Source organism: Tamandua tetradactyla, chromosome 2 (genome assembly GCF_023851605.1).
Source record: "Tamandua tetradactyla isolate mTamTet1 chromosome 2, mTamTet1.pri, whole genome shotgun sequence".
Taxonomy (NCBI): Eukaryota; Metazoa; Chordata; class Mammalia; order Pilosa; family Myrmecophagidae; genus Tamandua; species Tamandua tetradactyla.
In genome coordinates, this window is record NC_135328.1 from 74346945 (window position 1) to 74361334 (window position 14390).

Here is a 14390-nt window from a genome sequence, read left to right on the forward strand (position 1 = left end):
CTTATATTGGCCATCTTGCTGTTCCTCCAGTCGAGGTAAAATTCTTTCTCTTGTCAGATCACTGTTCTGATTTTTTTTCTTCAAAATGTTCATACCAGACATATAATGACATACACACACTCACACACACACAAATCTGGCTGAAAAGCCAAATGTTTCTATTCTTAAAATGTGTATCAGCGAGGGTTCTCGCCTGCTATGCCAGAGACCCGGGTTCGATTCCCAGTGCCTGCCCAAGCAAAAAAAAATGTGTATCAGCTAACTAACTTTAATATCCCTCTCCACAGTGACAATATTTTTTAACAGCAATTTAAGATAAATTTGATAAGTATGGCATTGTATTGGCGACAAATTGTTTGAAAAAAAGGCTCCCAAAATTAGAAATGTAAGAAATTTACTTACACATCTTTTCTATTTGATTATGTGGAAACTACCCCTACCACCTTCCTTCTTATCTCCGCACTCATGACTCTCCACACTCATGACAGCAGAAACAGGGAGGGGAGTAAGTGACTGAGAACACACATGGGAGAATCTGAAAATTCCAGGAATTAAGAGACTGCTTGTGCATCAGCTGGTACAGACGGGAAGGTCAAGCCCCAAGGAGAGAGGGAACAGGCATAGCAGGAACTCTAGGAACACCAAAATAACTAAATGAGCTGAGACAGAACAATGGAGGATGAGGTGAGACATGAAGAGGGAACATTTTGTTTAATAAATATCCCCTTGGGGATCACTCAGAGCTCTCGGCAGTGAGGCCCCACACTCTTTGATGCTGAATAGGAAGGAATTTTGATAAGAGGAAGCAGTTCCTACCTTCTCATGCTATTGCCTCCATTCCATCCTGGTTTGGATTTACTCACCAGAAATCCTGAATAAATCTTACATCTTTTTCAGCATTCTGTGTGTGCATGTTTTCTTTCAGCCAAAAGGAGTGACTAAATCACACTACCCAGCCACCACAACTCCCCCAAACAAGAGCAAACTCTGACACCTTTAGTGTGGGTGAGAAAGCGGAATGGGAATCCACCTTTGGAGATACGGAGATACTCAGCTGGCAGAAGTGAAGACCAATTTCCTCTGCTTCCTTCCACAGTAAGCACTTACAAGTATCACCTGTGGGCCAAAGTTATGGCACCTGGTGCCAAGTCACAGGCATTAAAAGCAGATTCTTCATGAGGTTTCAGGCCTCGTTACTTGAATTACCATGTGAGCCTGCTTTGTAAGTTCTGTAAGTGATCAAGACTATAACCATCTTGTGTAGTTTTGCCATCAGGGCCCATCGCACCACACGCACACACATACCTTCTTATCCTAAAGTTAAGTATCTCAGGAATCTTGAAAAAGATTCTGTCGTGATTACATTGCTGATACCTTTATAACCTTGGGATAGTTAATCTGAATAATGGCTTTGTCCATTTTTGTTGACAAACTTATTATTTGTGTGTATAACATGACAGACATGCTTATATTCATTTCATAGCTTCTGGGTTTTTTCTTGAGTCCAGCCAGTAGGCAGAACAATTTGCAGATAAATGTAACTCATTATCAGTGCATATCACAAGCCACAATCTTTGGAAACACAAAAGTCATTTTGTAAATTTCTACTAGTTTAATTTCTCCATCTTTAGAAAGCTCAAACTGCAGATGTTGATATTTTCTGACAACCATCACCTTTTTCATTCCCTACTCTAAGCATATGATAGGAGTATTATCATTATTAACCCTTAATTTAAGAATAAAAACTTAAGATTTAGAGAGATTAAATAGTTTGCCAAAAGTAACATAGTAAATAGCAGGTCAAAGATTTTACTAATGCTCTCAATCACTCTTTTATTGCTGATAAACCAAATATCCAGAACCTTGTGGAGAACCCAAATTTAACATTGTTCATTTTCACCAAAATAACACTGTAATCTCTTCAGTGTATTTCAAAAATGCCCCTGATGCAGTTCATTCAGTCAACCATGCATGCATTTGCTTATTAATTCTATAAGCATCATTCTAGGTAACAGATATGGCTCTGGACACACAAAACCCCTGTGCTCATGGAATTTTGGGTTTAGTCCATATTCAAGGTGCTCTAGTGTCTGCTCATGTTTTGTTTTTTTTCTGCATGGGCAGGTACTGGGAATCGAAACCGGGTCTCCAGCATGGCAGGCGAGAACTGTGTCTGCTGAGCCACCGTGGCCCGCCCTAGTATCTGCTCATGTGAGTCGGTTGCTCAGAGCATTTTCTGTGACTCATCCTAGACTCAGAGAACCAGTGCAGGACAGAAAGTCCATAATGTGCTGTACACAACAACAGCCACTCCACCTCTATGAAGGATAGAATCTCCTCTATTTCTATTTGGATCCAAATATTTAGACCCAACTTACCTAAGCGGCATGATTTTTCACAGATATTCTCAAATATAGGATATAGTTTTAATTGTGTAAGTGTATGCACGCGGACGTATGTGTGTATTCCCAAACTTATCCTTTTAAAAAACTATGGACACTGTATCATCAAACCTCTTTCTCTGGTTGTGATTAAAATCTTAAAGATCATTTTCCTGGGAGTATGGTTAAGCTTCTTTTCCTCTGCATGCTTTACTTTTCACTTGCCCATCCATGAACTCAGAGATGTGCCATATCCAACAAATGGGTTTCATAAAACACAGCAATTAGAAACAGAGTCAATATCTTGACAGAGATTTCTTTTTCACATCAAAACTGATTTATTTCTTTTAAAAACTTACAGTACCCAAGTGGCAAAACATGGAAGGGCATCACCCATAAGTTCACATGAGACTTTGAGACTTCAGAATTGTCAATTGGGCAACTTTTATGCCCCATTAAATGTGCAGACGCAAAAGTCTTGAATTTACCCTTGTTTTATTTAATAAGGGTTTGTTAGCTTTGCAATTAAGTCATATAGTTCTTAGTCTTTGCTCTGAAAGAGTACCCATCTACTTACTGCCACTTAAAAAGTCTTACATCCAGTATAATAGCCTTTTCAGTTAGTTTCAATTGGAAAGAACAGACAATATCTCACAGCATCATTTAACACAAATTCAGTCTACGAAATACACCAAGGAACAAGCAACCCTCTCAGTTTGCTGTTAATGAATCAAAGTTTAAGGCGACAAATTGGCTCGCTGAGGCAAAATAGTTAATTAACTTTTAGTCAGAAATATTCATCCTGCTTTTCTGGCATAAACAAGTCTCATAAACCCTGTTTACTCATTCTAGTGTTTTTCTCCTCTTCTCCATCCCTAGGCATCACTCAGAGCTCTTAATACATCATGTCAGAGTAGCTTCATAATTTTAATCCAATTTTTAAAAGTTTTCAGCCTCCAAGACAAAAAATTACATCTCCCCATCATTAATTTGGGTTCTGTAAACACTGGCGCATAAAATTTTGAAAAGACACAGGAACTCAAACCTCCAACATTACATTCTGTGGCCTACAAGACTCTGGGTGCTAATTGAATCAGACTTTGTGTTTCTTAAAGTCAACACATTAATTTCAAATGTTGGGTTAGCTGTCAGGTAAAACTGCAGACTAAAGTTGTAGCGGTAGCTGGCGCGTCCAATTAGCAAAGAAGTTTAATGGCAACCCCTCTGGACCCTCTTGCTTCTGGTGCTTTACAGATGCACCATTTCCTTAAAACAACATTTTAAATATTAGCTAATAAGAGAACTGTGTCAACAGTTTTGATGAATATATACCTGAACAGCCATTACATTATATGCTCACTAGCCACTCTTCTAAAGTTCCCTTTTACTAAATTTCTCCCCAACCCTATCCCCATTATCATATTTCTTCTGCAGAGAACACTCATACTTTCACTGTGCGTGGCATCTGTTTGTTATCTTCTGACATTGGCCTGTGTTTTCCAAAGGAAGGCTGTCTGCTCCACTGAATGCTTACATTTAACAGCTGCTGACACTAAATGCTGCTTATATTTTGTTCTTTGCAGTGTTGCTGAAAAGTTTACTTTTTTCTAGCTCTATGCCAGACTTCTTAAACCTCAAGTCATCATAATTTTATGAGATGATTTTTCCAAAAGCAAATTACAGGTTTATGAATTAAGTAAGTGTTGAGCAAGGATGGTGCTTATTTTTGAAATGACTCATTTGTGTGCATATGAAAAGTCAGGTTAATGCCTTTTTACTTATATTTAGAGATATGTGTAGTGTTCCTGAGAAGGCCATCCTCCACTAAAAAATAAATCATATCCCCAAAGTTTATTTGTAAGCTGACTATTTGGAAATTTAGACACACTTTCCCATAAAACCACTCCTATACAAGATTGATATTGTTTAGTTCAACAAACATTTATTGGACTCCTACAAGGTGGCAGATGAGGTGCTAAGAGCCAGGTATATTAAGATGGATAGGAGAGAGAGCTGCCCTCAAGAATTGATAAGGTAATGAAACACAATTTACTTTTATGGGAAATTCATTCAAAGCTCCTCTTTGGAGATCCATGATTATTCTACCAGCGAACTTTACTGGTGGACTTCTCATGTCCCTACACCCACCGGCGCCCTAACACCTGGAGCAAAGACTCTTCTTTCCTATGTGCACTTCCAATGCAGTGTGACAGGTGCATAGAGAGTGATGGAAGCACAGACAGACTAACCCCAGATGGAGAAGGGTGAGTGGGGTTTCCTGCAGAGGATGGTTAGTGAGTTGAATCGTGAAGGATGGGGAGAACTTACTGAAACAGTGATTCTCAAAAATTGTGAACCTCAGAGAAGCAGCACCACCATGACCTGGGAACTTATTAGAAATATAAATTATGGGGCCCCACACTGAAGCAACTGAATCCCAGAACCTCTGACTCAGCATTCTGGGTTTTGACTAGCCCTTGAGGTGATTTTGATCTGATGCGCACTAAATTTGGGAAGCTACGGTATTAAGGCAAGTTTTCAGGTAGTAAAACAGAAAGAGGAGCCGAAGGTTTTATAGGGAGTGAGTTGCACAAACTAACACTTACAGTGGTTGTAGTAGAACTTCCAGCTTCTCTGAATGTTGCTGCTCACAGCTCATTTTCACCCTTCTCTTGAGAAATTTTTTTTTGGCCTACGGAAAGTGGCTCACCTGGGAATCCCTGCGAGCCTATGCCCTTTTAATGATGGATCAACAGGGAGATAACAAAGAGCCAGTTCCCTTCCCTCAAGAGAGGAAAACTCTGTGGTTATCATGCTCCAGAGCGCCCCATCAGATCAGCTGATCCCCCTTCATTGCCTGGCTTCTTTCCCGATCAATCCTGCTTTCTTATTCCCCTACCAGTTTCTCCTAAGGACACTCCTCCAGTAAGTCACTGACACGAGAATCTCCATCTCAGGCTGTTTCTAGAGAATGTAACCCAAGTCAGTGATACACAGCATGATCATGCATGGGCAACTTTGCATGGTTTGTGTTGATGGCACCTAAAGTGTAATGGTGGGGGCAGAGGACAGAAAGATGGGTAGCACAAGTCTGTGAAGTACTTTGGGTAACAACAATCCATAAAAGCTTTAAGACATACACCTACACACACACACATGCACATACACACACACACACACACACAGAGAGAGAGAGAGAGAGAGAGAAAGAGATTGAGCTTCCATACGTAGAATGTATTCTCATAGATGGGTAAAGGAAAACCACAAACTGGACCTTAGATTACCAGCAAGTTATCTTCCCTATTCACAATAATGGGGACAACCCAAGCCCTTCTATTCCACCTCTCAGCAGGCATCAGAAATAAGGTAACTCCTAGATACAAGCCACAGAGGGCAGGGGCTGTGTGATCATTTATAATGACAGAGACTCTTTGCAGAACTGTAAGAGAAGGGAGGATGAGCTGTGGCGTGGTGAAGAGCTAGAGGAACTCTCTAAGTGATGGAGAACTGGGAGGACATGGGGCCTGGGAGGAAGAGAAATGGTGGGAGCCAAAGGAAGGAGCTTCAGTAAGGGTCAAGCATTGATTTCCCTGCTTCCTTCTTCAGTTTCTTCCTTGCTTGTATCAGGAAGCTCCTGCTGGTGTAACACCCTAGGACCACAGTTCAATGGTCATTCACGTTATTTCCTTCTAAGAGTTTCTGTTTTCCTTTCCCTTCCATCGATGATTGCTTTTACAGTTCAATATGGGAATCCAGCCAATACTCTGAGCTTCTCCCATTCTTCTGACACTCAAGTGCCTTTTGAGACTCTTCGAAGGGTTTGATTTTTTTTCCTATCACAATTGAAAAATAGACCAGGGAGATGCTATAGATTATTGTTCTAACATTTTGATTGTGTCCTTCCCCCAGCATCCATTCCCTCTCTGTACAGCACTCTTAAGGATCCATTCTGCCTGCACGCTCTCTCTCTTTTTTTTTTTTTTTTTTTTTTTTACTGGGGTCATCAAGAATTAGATCTGATACCCAACTTCTCCACTGCATAATGTGGCTTTGCTGGCATATATGGGTGCGAGGCTGAGTATTTCTGTCTTGAGGTTCATGGAGGAGAAACTGACTTCAAAGGTGAAAGTTATCCTTTGGGTGCTTTGCACATTGCACTCTCAATCCACATGATCTGAATGGGTCTCCCCCACTAGTTTCAGCAAAGAGGGGGACCCTTTCTCATTGCATTTGACCCTTCACATATGAATAGCTAGCTAGACATTCTATATTTATTGTGCCATCACAGTTGGAGAGGATGGGCTTCTGGAGACTCCACAAGGACTTTGAGAAAAATGGTGGCACCAAAAAACAGTAAAAGATTACTTGATCCTTGAATTTAGGAGGGTCTGAAGCCAGATCTACCTGGATCTTTCACTTGCGTGAAACATTAGATTCCATTTTTGTATGAAATTACTTTGAAACAGTATTTCTATCACTTTCAACAGAGTCCCAAATGGCATAAAATGTCTTATATTTTTCAGAAAGTAAATATAACTAAAACCTCATGTTTTTCTAGGCTTCACTATTTTGCCGAAGGACTTGTAAATGAAAACCTTCTTTCATTTATACTAGTGTTTCCAAAAGTGTGTTGCAAGGAAATCTAGTTTGGGATGTTGTTTTAGTTTCCTAGGCAGCTTCAAGCAAATACCAGGAAATGGATTGGCTTAAACAATGTGAATTTATTTTAGCTTATAGTTTTGAGGCTGTGAAAATGTCCAAATCAAAGCATCATCAAGGTGATGCTTTCTTCCTGAAGACCAGCAGCCAGCACGGCAATGCTCGGCTTCTCTACCACATCGCAAGGCACGTGGTGGCTTCTGTTGGTCTCTCCCTTCTCCTCCAGGTTTTGTTGATTTTAACTTCTTGCTTCCACAGCTTTTTCTCTGTGTATTTGTTCTGTTTATTGAGGATTCCAGTAACAGGATGAAGACCCAATCATGGGGTGGGTCACAACTTAACTGAAGTAGGCTCATCAAAAGGTTCTATTTACAATGGATTCCCACCCATAGGAAAGGATTAACTTTAAGAACATGTTTTTCTGGGGCACATACCGGTCCCAACCACCACAGATGTTATGCAAAATGTAAAGGTAAGAGATGCTCTATAGTCACATAAATTCAGAAACTGGTATCTTCCACAAATGACTTTCTTAACAGGAATTCTCTGAGCTTTTAACATATGATTTATGTGTTAACTCTCCAAGGGAGAATAATAGTATGCCTAACTCCCCCGATTTGTTTGGTTATGGAAATCTTAGTTTCACTGAGTAACTATGGGATAAGATTGCATGAAATACACTTCAGAAAATGGGCATGCAGATAGAATTCTAGACCTTTTCTGCTCCAAACTGCTCAGTATTTAGGTGTCCTTTGACCCTCTTACCTGGTTCTTTTGCTCCTTCCATCTGGTGAACCCCAGAAGGGCTCTACATAAGAGCATATTTGGAGACCAGAGTGAAGGAGAAAATTATTCAGAAGAGAAATATAAATATGTGTGCTTCCCACCACCCTAACATGAAACAAGATTTCACCACCATTGGACAGATTGTAGGTTTCCCTTGTAATATGGTCATTTTTGTGTTCGCTGCTGTATATAGTATACATCAGTTGAATTTGACTGTAATCATAAAATTTTTCAAAACACATTTATTAGCATTAAAAAAAATCCTTTTGCCCAGAACATGAAAACTACTATGCCAAATAATTATCTTGAACACATCTGAGTGGAACAGATTTTAGAAAGTCACTTATAAGTTTTTGGCTGCACTTCCTAAAATGTTTTTGATGGAGTTTTAATGTTTTAAAAGTCTGACAGCTGCTCCTGAAAATGAAATTCTGTTTGTCAGCAAGCTACAGTTTACTCATTTCAATAAATAGGTAATTTGTTCCTTTAGAAAACAGTTCAAAGCATTACTGACATTTAGTAAAAGGAAAATCTCTAGAGAATTTCTGGTAGGGGAGGCTCAGACTTGCACACTCTCTCCTCCTAAGCTCTCTAAAGGTGCGATAAATTGGACACGTGAGGCAGACTGCATTGGTGTCTCGAGTGAAAAGGGGTGAAATTGTAAGTAGTTCTTTTTAAAACCTGGCTTAATGATAAGAGGCCACAATATGAAAAAACTGATACCTCTGTGTGACCTTTCACATCTACTATAAAGAGACATATCAACCATTGCCACTCTCTTGACTTCATGCTTCCATTCTTTAAGTAATTTTCCCATTGTGCATGGCATGAGATTCAAACATTTTCTTCTGAAGGCTTCTCAGCCAAGACAGAGCTTCCTCTAACAGTCTTAACCTCCCTGGAAGCAGCCAGCAGATTGCTAACACCATATGAGAGACTGTTCTATTTTTCTCCAGCCACTGATGCTCTCAATTGTCTATTTACTCCCGGTGTTAGATACACAAACACTCACAATCAACATCTGGTCAGAAACAAAAACCACTGTAACCTTTCAAAATATGGAGGACTCAGTACAAGGAATTGGTTACAACAGGTATTGTACAGTTGAAAGGCCTAAAGAGCAAAAAGGGAGGGCTGAGGTAGCCCAGAGATGGTATCTTCAGGGAGCAGACAGTATTGAGAGGGAGAAGGGAAGAGGTGTAGTTACAAGCATCTGTCAGCTCAGAACAGGAGTCTTGGAGGATTGGTATTGAAACCTCGGAGGAGGGGATGTGCCATTTGCCTCGACTTATTCTTCTGAGGGGACAGGAAGGGACTCGTTCTCCGAGTGCTGAAAGTAATTAGAGGCTCAAACCAAGTACTGCTGCCAGCGCCACCCACTGCCATGGAGCCACTCTGGGGGAAGAGGGAAAAATGAAAGGAAGTCCCTTCCCTCATTCTCCCACTTACCAGTCTCTCTCTAGTGCCCCTATTGGCAGACCCTAATCGTGGATCCTTGGCAACGAAGTCTGGAAAATGTAGCTGGCAGAGTCTCACAGCAGTACCACAGAAGAGAGCGTAGGGAAGCTGACTTGGAACTGAAAGGAAAGACGCAAGTAGCCAGCCCTATAGCCAACTTTCTCTCTCCTCCATAGCTAGGCTCTCCTCACTACCCTCCTCATCCACCAAAGATGAAGTCACTTGTCCAGATCACAGCACTGATGATGTCCTAGTCAGGGAAGATGTCCTTAATGAAAAGATAACTAAATTTGGGCAACTTGCTTAAACTCATGGGGCACTAGTTTCCTCTTCTGAGATAACTATATCTACCCTGGAAAGTAGGATCAAACAAATGAATAGATGATCTGCATAAAATGTCTAACGCAGAGTCTATCCCATGATAGACACACAATAAATATTGGCTGGCTTCCTTCTTTCCTCCTCTTATTCCTTACCCTTCATTGTGAAATAAAAGACCTTGTGTGTTTTAGGGAATTTCAGATAGCGGTAAAACACCTGTGGGTTCATTGTCAGGGAAATGTTTCCTCTATCTGAAGAGGTTTACTGGTCCACCAGGTCAAACTCTTGCGAGTTCTAAGGACGAGATGCACAGATTCCTTATAAGGATGACTTTATTGTAGGATACACAGGAACTAGAAGGGGAGGTTGGAGCACAACAATGTCCTAGTCAGGAATAGGTAGCAAACTTCATGAGATACCAGGAAATTCTTTTTGCCAGGGATGAGGACCTTGGCTGAGCAATCTGCCTTTTCTTGGCTCACCAGGCATTTGTATTTCCTCCCAATTGTGAATTTGAATGGGTCCTTCTGCCTCACTAGGCATGAAACATTGCTACTGAGCAGAGTTCACACCAAGTCACCTCAAAGATTAGTGGCTTCCTAAGCCCAGACCAGATGTGGTTGATTCCAGCACTTGGATCTTCCCCTATATTATCCCTATGTTACAGCGAAGGCAGCAAAGTTCAAACCAGAGGCTTATGAAAGGCCCTAGCCTAATCCATTCCCCTCAAAGCCAGAGGCTATCAAGGAATTTTCCCACAAACTAGAGCTCACTGGTACTTTCATTCCACCCTGAAACATTATCTACTCTTCCTTATATTGACCCTATCTCAGCATCATTTTGTCATTGAACAAGGGCATACGGAAGTACTCTGAGCAGCAGTGATGCACCAAGAGTCTACAAAGGTAAATGAGATTTCTGGAATAGAAGATACTATGTTTTCCAACCATGTGGGACTCTGGACATGGGGGTTCAAAGAAGATGAGAAGGAAAAATGCCTAGATTTCAAAAGTCAACAAACAAATGTGATGCTATTTACAGAACTAGAGAAATCAGTGACAGGGCTCATTTGTGATTAATTAGTTTTAGGAAAGTTAGATAATATGCTTGTGGAGTGCCCAAGTGCCTGTTAAGGCCTACATATAATGATAATAACGTGAAATAAGAGAAATGAGTCTTTTTTTTTGTTTGGTTTTATTTTTAGTGTAATGATTCCTAAACTTTTCCTGGTGCCATTTATCACTTTGAGCATCTAATGACTGCTACAGATGCTCTCCTTAAGGAAAGAATAAAGGAAGAAAATGAAAAAATGTACAGATGCCCATACAGCCAACATCGTACGTACAGTTTTTATAAGATTTTTTAGAATTCTCAGGTCAATCTCCCCCCACCCACATCTAGTGCAGAATAAATAGAAAAGTCTGAGAACTGAATCTGTATGTCTGTAGGACTCAATACTTCCTCCTTTTCTAGTTCACCTCCTTTACCCCAAACAAGCTAAAATTCTAGCTGTGCCACATCTCTTCTTGCCTAGCAATGCTTTTGAGAGATAATGAGAAACAAAGCAGGGCAACTCAATGATAAGAGTTTCTAACCACTGCCAGCAAGGGAAAGACCCAAGGTGTTCATTTTCTCAATTACTATAATGCTCATTTTCTTGTTGGATGGGCAAGTGCTCCTGAGCAAACCTTGGGGCTAACTGTATATATCCTGGCATATACAGTGTGCTCCAAGCTCAGAGGCAGCAGCTAGCAATTATATTCTGCTGATTAATGTGCAATCGTAAATTTGCAGGCTCGATGGTCCAAAGAGGCTCCCTGCTATGTGAGATAATGAATAGGAAATTGTCAGAATAATTAGCCAAGTCAGACCTCATAAGCTTACCTGTGAATTAAAAGCAACAAGACAAAAAACAAATGGCTGTCCTTTAATAGACTCAGAGAGTAAAAGGTGGGGAGCAGGATAGTCGAGATACTCCTTTTTGCCATTTTTACTTTATTTAGCACAATGGCCACAGGGTCTGTAGTGGGCACAGGTGTTCAGTATCTAGAGCTCAGGCTACTGGGACTTACTCACTGAGCTGCTAGAAGTGCTGCTGGTCCAGCTGTCAGCCCTCTGCAGACTTTGCCCTCAGCAGGAGAGACCTACTGTTCTAGTTTGCTAGCTGCCAGAATGCAACACACCAGAGACGGATTGGCTTTTAATAAAAGGGGATTTATTTTGTTAGTTCTTCAGAGGAAAGGCAGCTAACTTTCAAATGAGGTTCTTTCTTATGTGGGAAGAAGGCACAGGGCGATCTCTGCTGGCCTTCTCTCCAGGCCTCTGGGTTCCAACAACTGTCCCCGGGGTGACTTCTTTCTGCATCTCCAAAGGCCTGGGCTGAGCTGCAAGTGCCAAGATGAGGAATGCTGAGCTGCTTAGCAGTGCTACGTTGAGATCTCTCACTTAAACACCAGCCAATTAAGTCAAACATCACTCATTGCAGCAGACACGCCTCCTAGCCGACTGCAGATGTAATCAGGAATAGATGAGGTTCACGTGCCATTGGCTCATGTCCACAGCAACACCTATTCTAGGTGCCTTCACCTGGCCAAGTTGACAACTGACTCGAACTACCTACCTTGGCCAATGTCAGGCACTCTTCCCGGGGAGGGAGGAAGGCAGGTATTCCACTCACATCCAGTGACTACTCAATGCGGGAGGATAAAGATCTCCACACCCACCTCAACACACTGGGACTCTACTCGAAGGGGCCAACCCAGCTTTGAAGTTTTCTGTGGGGTTTGCTGAAGCCTTGGTTAGACGGCATTGCAGACCGGTTCTCCTTCTGCCCATTCCTAATAGCTTCCCCCAGAAGACTCCTGCAAAAGAGTGAGAAAAAAAAAAAAAGTGAATTACCTGCACACTAATCACTGCCTGAATCTGCTTTCCAAAGGATCCATCTTGCCACAGTGTCATATCACACATCAGTGCCAGGATTACCACAAAGAAATACCATTGCCTTGGGTATAACCCATTCAGTTCCGTGCACATATGTTTTTGTAGGCTGATCATGTCTAGGGCACTGGGTTAGGCCTGTCTGAAACCACTGAAGTTAATTTTCTCGAGATATTTTTGTTGTGGCGGTAGTGGGTTTTTTGTTTGTTTTATATTTTTTGTGTATAGGAGTTGGATATACATAGACACTAGCCTCAAAGCTGATCCTTCTGATTATAAATTAGCCTCCCTATGGATTTTCTCATGATCGAAACTAGAAAAAAAATATGCAGTCTTTAAAAAATCCCTGGAGAATTCTGTACTTCCTACATGATTTTCTGGTAAACAGTCAACTATCTCATTCTCTATAGCCCATAGGAATGGTAAAAATCAATATGTCTGTGTTTCATTTGAAGTACATAATTACGTGGCTACTGTGACAATGTGTCAAATACATCAGAACAAGGCAAACATGGACATTATTAGGTCATCTCAGTTTGACGTAAATATTATTGCAAGTCATCAGCTCAATAAAGGCCACCACAAACTCTATTAATTATAAGGGCCAAAAGTAGTGAACTGTGTACATTATTTATAGGAAAAGATGGACACTTTCCAAGTATTATGTAATGCAGGGAGACCCCACTTTAAGCGAGCCTGACATATGAAAGCTCAGGTTCCTATAAAGGATAATTCAAAGAGTGATTTAAGAAACAATTCACTACAGAAGTTTTTTTTTTAATTTTCATTAAATATGTCCCAAATTTTACAATATATTTACACTCAAATTTTTATCAGCCTATTTTTTAATCTCTATTTTAGTATTTGAAAACTTTTTTTAGGCCCCTATCTTCTGTAAATATTATAAATTGTGCTGCTGATTTCATTTTTTTACCCTATACATAATATTCACACTCTTGCTGCTACCAGCAGTGCAACCCTAATTTACCCATTCAAAGTCTCTATTCCTCTTCTGTAAAAAGGAGTTGGAAATAGCTAGCTGAGAGCTGCTGAGACTAATGATAAATATAAAAGAAAATGCCTAGCACAGCCCCTTACTCACTCAATGTTTATTATTGGTTTTCCGCAATGTAAAGTGTTTGGTAAAAGTTTCAACCACAGAGATTTTAAAAGGAATAAAACAAATAATGGAATCACTTTGGACACACTCAAATCCCTGTAGCTTACATGACTGTACACACACACACACACACACACACAAAGGGGTGCAAACACAAATAAATTGTTTAACTCTGTATTTATAAATAATGGCCTGATTCAACTCATCACGTCCCTTCATAATGGCCTAAGGGAAATAAGGGAAACTGATTTGAGATTAGGAACAGCTGCTTCAGTCTGCTCTGTCCAAATACGGACTTTTACATTTTAGTGCTGAGAAAAAAAAAGGGGGGGGGGCTCATGAGAAGAGGCAATGGCCTAACTCACTACTCAAAGATTTTGTTATATAAGGCTCTAGCAAGTGTAATAGGCCTTAAATAATCTTTCTAGAAGAAACTCTGTGCTGTGTTTAGTAAATAATTTTCACTACTGGGATCATTTGCTTTAAAGCTGAATTTGCAAAAAAAAGCCCTGGGCACAATTTTACCAGTGTCCCAAAGCACTGTAATTGGGCAATTAGTGCTTAATGATTTAGAAGAAGGGTGCAGCTCTAGCCGACATAAAATTGAAAGAAAGGTACCACTTGAGCTGTTAAGACCATGGAAGCATGCATTTGCCATTGTCAGCATTACAGGATTTTTTATGTTTCCATTTTGACATAAAGCACCAAAAATATATTTAATCTAAAGG